Source organism: Eptesicus fuscus, chromosome 1 (assembly GCF_027574615.1).
Source record: "Eptesicus fuscus isolate TK198812 chromosome 1, DD_ASM_mEF_20220401, whole genome shotgun sequence".
Taxonomy (NCBI): domain Eukaryota; kingdom Metazoa; phylum Chordata; class Mammalia; order Chiroptera; family Vespertilionidae; genus Eptesicus; species Eptesicus fuscus.
Genome location: NC_072473.1, coordinates 117,142,675 through 117,151,528, shown reverse-complemented (window position 1 = coordinate 117,151,528; position 8,854 = coordinate 117,142,675). Strand labels below are relative to the sequence as shown.

The 8,854-nt window shown below is 40.4% G+C and overlaps 1 pseudogene; it reads right to left on the bottom strand.

Annotated features, from left to right (window-relative positions):
* Positions 1 to 6,642: 6,642 nt before the first annotated feature.
* Positions 6,643 to 7,403, bottom strand: LOC103304035 (glyceraldehyde-3-phosphate dehydrogenase-like; annotated as a pseudogene).
* Positions 7,404 to 8,854: the final 1,451 nt, after the last annotated feature.

The window sequence follows — 8,854 nt, the reverse complement described above, 5'->3', positions numbered from 1 at the left end:
TGAACTCGGATGTCAAGTACAAATTACTCTTTGAATGTATCAATAATTTGAAATATAAAAAAGTCCAAATAAATAAGTTTGTATGAAAAGAAACTCCAGTTTTTTATTCTACTGCCACGCTTTGTAAAATCTGGGGTATTTAAAAAATTAAATCCTGAGAACAAAGGAATTGAGAAAAAAGCAAGCAAGTGCAAAGGGTTAAGCCAGCCAAAAGAACAACACTTCACTTTTTCATTTTTACTTTTTTTATTATTATTCTGTTATCTTTTTTTCTTCTTTTTTCTTTGTTTTTCTGGATGTCCAGGGTGTTTGGTATTATTGGTAACTACATTAGTCAGGGAATCAGCCCACGTAAGGGGTATTACCCATGAAGGGTCAGGAGCATAAGACCAAAATACTTACCCTCTTATCCCAGGTAAAATTACTGTACATCTGATGATTGCTAGAGTGGCTAGAAAGGCGTTCTCGTGCATTCTTGGGTTTCTGGTTACCTCACAATTTCTTCCCTGAGGTTTGACCTTCTGATTGATGTTTCTCTGTTTCTGGATCTATTTTTCCCCCCATCAGTTTATGTTGTTCATTATATTCCACAAATGAGTGAGATCATGTGATATTTATCTTTCTCTGCCTGGCTTATTTCACTAAGCATAATGTTCTCCATCTCCATCCATATTGTTGCAAATGGTAAGAGTTCCTTCTTTTTTACTGCAGCGTAGTATTCTATTGTGTAGATGTACCACAGTTTTTTAATCCACTCATCTGCTAATGGGCACTTAGGCTGTTTCCAAATCGTAGCTATGGTGAATTGTGCTGTTATGAACATAGGGGTGCATATATCCTTTCTGATTGATGTTTCCAGTTTCATGGGATATATTCCTAGAAGTGGGATCACTGGGTCAAATTGGAGTTCTATTTTTAGTTTTTTAAGGAAACTCCATACTGTTCTCCACAGTGGATGCACCAGTCTACATTCCCACCAGCAGTGCACGAGGGTTCCTTTTTCTCCACTTCTTCGCCAGCACTTGTCATTTGTTGATTTGTTGATAATGGCCATTCTGACAGGTGTGAGATGGTACCGCATTGTTGTTTTGATTTGCATCTCTCTAATGATTAGTGATTTAGAGCAGGTTTTCATATGTCTCTTGGCCTTCCTTCTGACTTCTTTTGAAAAGTGTCTATTTAGATCAGTTGCCCATTTTTTGATTGGGTTGTTTATCTTCTTTTTGGTAAGCTGCATGAGTTCCCTGTAAATGTTGGAGATTAGACCCTTATCGTTGACATCATTGGCAAATATGTTCTCCCATGTAGTGGGCTTTCTTGTTGTTTTATTGATGGTTTCCTTTGCTGTGCAAAAGCTTTTTATTTTGATGTAGTCCCATTAGTTTATTTTCTCTTTAGCTTCCATTGCCCTAGGAGCAGTATCAGTGAAGTTCTTTTGGCATATGTCAGAGATTTTTCTGCCTATAGATTCCTCTAGTATTTTTATGGTTTCCTGTCTTATGTTTAAGTCCTTGATCCATTTTGAGTTTATTTTTGTGTATGGTGTAAGTTGGTGGTCTAGTTTCATTTTTTTGCATGTATCTGTCCAATTTTCCCAACACCATTTGTTGAAGAGACTGTCTTGACTCCATTGTATGTTCATGCCTCATTTGTAAAATAGTAATTGAGCATAGTGATTTGGATCGATTTCTGGGTTTTCTATTCTATTCCATTGATCTATATGTCTGTTCTTGTGCAAATACCAGGCTGTTTTGAGAACAGTGGCTTTGTAATACAGCTTGAAATCTGGTATGGAGATCCCACCTACTTTGTTCTTCTTTCTCAGGATTGCTGTGGCTATTCGGGATCTTTTTTTTATCCCAGATGAATTTTTGGAAAGTTCGTTCTAGGTCTGTGAAGTATGCCGTTGGTATTTTAATGGGAAGTGCATTGAAATTATAGAATAGTTTGGGTAATATGGACATTTTGGTGATGTTGGTTCTACCAATCCATGAACATGGTATGTTCTTCCATTTGTTTATGTCTTCCTCTATCTCTTTTTTCAGTGCTGTGTAGTTTTCCGCGTATAGGTCTTTTACCTCCTTAGTTAAGTTTATTGCTAGGTATCTTAATTTTTGTGGTGTGATGGTAAATGGGATTGCTTTATTAGTCTCTCTTTCTGTAAGTTCATTATTGGTGTATAGAAATGCCATAGATTTCTTAGCAATTATTTTGTATCCTGCTACTCTGCCGAATTCATTTATTAAGTCTAGTAATTTTTTGATGGAGTCTTTAGGGTTTTCTATGTACAGTATCATGTCATCTGCAAATAAGGACAGTTTTACTTCTTCTTTTCCAATTTGAATGCCTTTTATTTCTTCTTCTTGTCTGATTGCAATGGCTAGTATTTCCTACACTATGTTGAACAGGAGTGATGAGAGGGGGCATCCCTGTCTTGTTCCTGTTCTTAGGGAAAATGGTTTTAGATTTTGCCCATTGAGTATGATGTTGGCTGTGGGGTTGTCATATATGGCTTTTATTATGTTGAGGTATTTTCCTTCTATTCCCAGATTGCTGAGAGTTTTTATCTAGAAAGGGTGTTGGATTTTGTCAAATGCTTTTTCTGCATCAATTGATATGACTATATGGTTTTTATCTCTCAATTTGTTTATGTGATGTATCACGTTTATTGATTTGCGAATATTGTATCATCCTTGCATCCCAGGGATAAATCCTACTTGGTCGTGGTGTATGATCTTTCTGATGTATTGCTGGATTCTATCTGCTAGAATTTTGTTGAGGATTTTAGCATCTATGTTCATGAGGGGTATTGGCCTGTAATTCTCTTCAATTGCGTTATCTTTATCTGGTTTTGGTATTAGGGTGATGCTGGCTTCATGGAATGAGCTTGGAAGTGTTCCTTCTTCTTGAATTTTCTGGAATAATCTGAGGAGGATAAGTTTTATCTCTTCCTTGAATGTTTTATAAAACTCCCCTGTGAAGCCGTCTGGCCCTGGGCTTTTGTTTGCTGGAACCTTTTTGATAACTGCTTCAATTTCTTCCATAGTTATCAGCCTATTGAGATTTTTAGTCTCTTCCAGAGTAAGGTTTGGAAGGTTGTGTTTTTCCAGGAATGTGTCCATTTCCTCCAGGTTGTCTAGTTTGTTGGAGTAGAGTTCATAGAATTTTTTGACAATCCTTTGTATTTCTGTGGGGTCTGTTGTTATTTCACCTCTTTCATTTCTGATTTTGTTTATTTGGGTCCTCTCTCTTTCCTTCTTGGTGAGCTTGGCTAGAGATTCATCAATCTTGTTTATCCTTTCAAAGAACCAGCTCTTGGTTTTGTTGATCTTGTGTATTGTTTTTTTGGTCTCTATGTCAGTCATTTCTGCTCTGATCTTTTATTATTTCCTTTCTTCTGCTCACTGTGGGCTTTTCTTGTTGCTCCCTTTCTAATTCTTTGAGTTGTTGAGATAGATGATCTATTACCATTTTTTCTTGTTTTTTTTTTTTTTGAGGTAGGCCTGTAGAGCTATACATTTCCCTCTCAGGACTGCTTTCATTGTGTCCCATAGGATTTGCAATGTTGTGTTTTTACTGTCATTAGTCTCCAGGATGTTTTTAATTTCTTCTTTGATCTCATTGATGACCCAATCATTGTTTAGTAGCATGCTCTTCAGTTTCCTAGTGTTTGAATTTTTTGGAATGATTTTATTGTAGTTTATTTCTAATATTATGCCATTGTGGTCTGAGAAAATGCTTGATATGATTTCAATCTTTTTGAATTTGGGAAGAGTTTGCTTGTTACCCAATATGTGGTCTATTTTTGAGAATGTCCCATGTGCACTTGAGGAGAACGTATATTCCATGGCTTTGGGGTGAAATACTCTGAAGATGTCAATTAGGTCCATCTGATCTAGTGTGTCATTTAGAATTGCTGTTTCTTTGCTGATTTTTTGTCCAGAGGATTTATCCATTGATGTCAGTGGTGTATTAAAGTCCCCTACTATGATTGTATTGATGTCGATCTCTCCCTTGATATCTTCCAGTAGATTTTTTATGTATTTGGGTGCTCCTGCGTTGGGTGCATATACATTTACCAGAGTTATATCTTCTTGCTGGATTGCTCCCTTTAGTATTATGTAGTGGCCTTCCTTGTCTCTTATTATGGCCTTTACTTTGAGGTCTATTTTATCTGATATAAGTATCGCAACCCCAGCTTTTTTCTCATTTCCATTTGCCTGAAAAATGTTTTTCCATCCCTTCACTCTCAGTCTGTGTGAGTCTTTTGCATTAAGGTGGGTCTCTTGTAGACAGCAAATATATAGGTCATGTTTTCTTATCCATTCAGCTATCCTATGTCTTTTGATTGGTGCATTTAATCCATTTACATTTACTTTTATTATTGATAAGTACCTCTTTGTTGACATATTTTTCCTTAGTGTTTGTGTTTCTTCTTGCCTTTCTCTTTCTTCTTTTTACAGCAGCCCCTTTAGCATTTCTTGCATTGCTGGTTTGGTAGTGATGAACTCTCTTAGCCCTTTTTTTGTCTGTGAAGCTTCTGTTTCCACCTTCAATTTTGAATGATTGCCTTGCTGGGTATAGTATTCTTGGATGCAGACCCTTCCTTTGCATCACTTTATATATTTCATTCCATTCCCTTCTGGCCTGGTGTGTTTCTGTTGAGAAATCAGTTGATATTCTGATAGGAGATCCCTTGTAGGTAACTTTCTGTTTCTCTCTGGCAGCCTTTAAGATTCTTGCTTTGTCATTGGTGTTCGTCAATTTAATTATGATGTGCCTTGGTGTCAGTCTTTTGGGGTTCAACTTGTTTGGGACTCTGTACTTCTTGGACTTGGATAGTTTTTTTCTTGCCAATATTAGGGAAGTTTTCTGTCATTATTTCTTCCAACAGCTTTTCTATCCTTGCTTCCCTTTCTCTCCTTCTTTTATGCCTATTATTCGAGGTTGTTTCATTTTGTGTTGTCCCGAAGCTCCCCTAGGCTCTCCTCTTGCTTTTTAAGTCTTCTTTCCAGTTGCTGTTGTGTTTGTGTGTTTTTTCCTACCTTGTCTTCTAATTCGCTGATGCGGTCCTCAGCCTCTTCTACTCTACTCTTTAAGCCTTCCATTGTGTTCTTTATTACAGTTATGTCGTTCTTCATCTCCTCTTGGTTTCTTTTCATGTTGGTGACATTTTCATTCAGCTCCTTATAGTTCTCATTGAGTTGTGTGTATTTGTCATCCATCCGTTTAAACATCCTTATAACAAATACTCTAAATTCTTTCTCTGTTAAGCTGCTAGCCTCAATTTCATTTAACTCCCTTTCTGGTGATTCCTCTTTTTCCTCCCTTTGGGGATTTCCTTTTTGTCTCCCCATGTGTTCCTGTAGTGTTTTAATTGTAGATCCGCTTGCTTTGCTACCCAGGTTCTTTTGGGGACTGCGCTACTGGTGTAATCTCTCAGTTCTCCTGGGCTTGGTAATCTAGTGTAGCTCCCTACTTGAGCTACTTGGGTTCTCTTGATGTAGGCCTAGAAGCTTGAGAGGCACAACTGTGGTGTCTAAAATTCAGCAGCTATGGAGTGGAGTGTCCCAGTTTTTGCTATCTTGCACCCTTAGTTGAAATTGCGCGTGTCTAGTGGGAACTCACAGTGGCAGCCAGGAACCGTCTGTTGGGAGAGCTCCCAGTGACTCCCACTAGCACCCTGTGTGTAGATGAGCTCAGGGTGCCTGCCTGTTGTAAATTCGCTTCTGTGGAGGTGTGTTTTCAGGTGCACAGCTTTTACGCACTTTGAGGGACTCTGGCACTGAAGTTAAACAGCTACGGTGTATGTGGGAAGTTATTCAGGAGAAAGGAGTTCAGAGTTTCTGCTGTGGGGCAGCGTGTCCTTGGCTGTACAGAATCACACCCAGCAGGGGCTCAGAGCAGCTCCCCAGGGGACCCTGTGGATATATGGGCTCAGGGTGCCTTCCCTTGCTGTGGCCGTGAATTTGCCTGCCCTTGAGTGTGTGTGAACTGGTGGCGCACCTGCCGGCGCAAAGCTCTGATGCACCTTGGCACTGAAGTTGTACCGCAGGGGTGTCGGTGGGCAGTTATTTAGGAAGAGGCAGTTCAGAGATTCTACTGCAGGGCCGCGCACCCTTGACTGTGCAGAATCACCCCCTCAGGGGCTCTCAGTGGTTCCCCAGCACTGCCTGGGTAGTGGAGTGCCTGGGTGCCTATGGGCTGGGGATTCAGCGAATCTTGAGTTGCGGCACTGGGGAGGGGGAGGCTGTACTTACTGCTTTCAGCGGCGCACTTTTGGAGGTGGAGGTCTCAGGGTTCGCGCATCTGCAGCTGGGGTGGCAGGTCTTCTACCAGAGTGGCTGTAGTGACCAGGTTTGCTTCTGAGACCAGACTAGTTGGTGGTAAGTTTAGGATTCTAGTCTCTAGCAGTTCCGTTCTTAAAGATGGGTCTCTGTGCCACTGGTGTCCTCCCTGGAGTGTTTGCAGAGGCCGCGGGGTTTTGCCAACCAAGACTGCCTGGATTGGATGCCCCCTGGAAGAACTGCAGGGTCTAACTGTCCCTATTTCACTCACACACACACCCACACATGTCCACACACACCTCTATCACTCCTTCACTCGATCACACACTCACCCTCTCTACCTTCTTGCTGGTTGTCATCTTACCACCTTCTTGATATTCTTTTATTTGGCAGCTTTCTCCAGGCGGCAGGTCAGATCCACAACCGACACGTTGGGGGTGGGCACACGGAAGGCCATGCCAGTGAGCTTCCCCTTCAACTCAGGGATGACCTTGCCCACAGCTTGGCAGTGCCGGTAGAAGCAGGGATGATGTTCTGGGCAGCCCCGCGGCCATCACGCCACAGCTTCCCAGAGGGGCCATCCACGGTCTTCTGGGTGGCGGTGATGGCATGTACTGTGGTCATGAGTCCCTCCACGATGCCAAAGTTGTCATGGATGACCTTGGCCAGGGGAGCCAAGCAGTTGGTGGTGCAGGAGGCATTGCTGACAATCTTGCGGGAGTTGTCATACTTGTCATGGTTCACACCCATCACAAACATTGGGGCATCCACAGAAGGGGCAGAGATGATGACCCTCTTGGCTCCACCCTTCAAGTGAGCCCCAGCCTTCTCCATGGTAGTGAAGACACTGGTGGACTCCACAACATACTCAGCACCAGCATCACCCCATTTGATGTTGGCGGGATCTCGCTCCTGGAAGATGTTGATGGACTTTCCGTTGATGACAAGCTTCCTGTTCTCAGCCTTGACGGTGCCTTTGAACTTGCCATGAGTAGAATCATACTGGAACATGTAGACCATGTAGTTGAGGTCAATGAAGGGGTCATTGATGGCGACAATATCCACTTTGCCAGAGTTAAAAGCAGTCCTGGTGACCAGGCGCCCAATGCGGCCAAATATGTTCACTCCGACCTTCACCACCGCGTCTCAGGGTTGTGGCTGCTGGCACAGCACAGGAGGAGAGGTTGTCTGATGAACAGGAGGAGCAGAGAGCTGTTATAGCCTTTAATCATTTTTGTTTTAGACTATATGCTTTTTTTAAAAAAATAGATTTCTAAATTAAGTACACAGATAAATTAGGTTATGATCAATCACATAAAAATTTTCTTATAAATTATATCCCAATACATTTACAATATAATGTATTTGATTGCAAATTTTTAGAAATTCATTTGTATGTCACAAAACAAAGTGCATCTTTAGAGAGTTATAAAGGATGGCATTAATGATAATTTTTCTAAGGAATGAGAAAATAATATTTTATAGTATATTGCAACTCTAACTTTTCAAATGTAGTTTTACTTTAGTTGAATGACACAATATTTCAAAGTGAGTACTTTATTATTGTTTACTTTTTTCAAGTAGAGACAATTTCTACATTGGAGTATAATTTGGGAAATTGTTACAGGGATCAGAATATGCTACCAGGCAACTTGTTCTTGTTGATTTTATTATGCCTATGTTATGCATCTCATTTTCTCCTCAGTTGTTTGAATAATTTTATGTAAATCAGCATTCTTTATTCATTCTCATACTCATTTTCATGTCCAAGTATATATTTTGGAACAAGTACAGCTTTCGGAAGCTTTTAGAAGGGAGCTGAGACACATGCATGATTTTAGGAACTACCTAAATATAGATCATTCTTAGACATACATCTTTAATGCTAATCTCTCTTCCTGTTTTGTCCCACATTGTCTGCCATCCACATGACATTCCTCTTTGGAATCTAAATTATACTTCAAATTTAATAGACTCCCCACCATCCTGTCAACAGACAGCTCCGTACTAATTTTCCCATTACAACAATTAGAACCACCAATCTCCCAGCTTCCAAAATTCTACCATCCTTCATCTTTCACACTATCAAGATTGGTCCATTTCTGTCCCCAAATAAATTTTGGCTTCTTTTCTTCCTTTCAACATTTGAGCTACCCTTCCAGGCCTTATCATCCAATTTTTAGATTACAGCAATAAAGTCAACTTTAGCATCTCTTCACTCCACTATATGCTATGTAATTGTGAAAAGCATCCTTGGTAACTGAAATTTTTATCAGATCATTCCTTCTTTCCATTATTTTGAACATAAAATTTAACAACAACAACTGATACTCGCATAATACTTAACAATGTTATTATTTTAAAAAAATTTTTTATTGTTTAAAGTATTACAAATAGTAGTACATATGTCTCTTTTTTTTCCCCATTGACCTTCCCCCGGCCTCCCCTAACACCCGGCACATGCCCTCACCCATCCCCCAGTGTCTTGCGTTCATTGGTTATGCTTATACTAGTGGCCTGGTGCACAAAATTCATGCACGGGGGGGGGGGGGGCGGTGTCCCTCAGC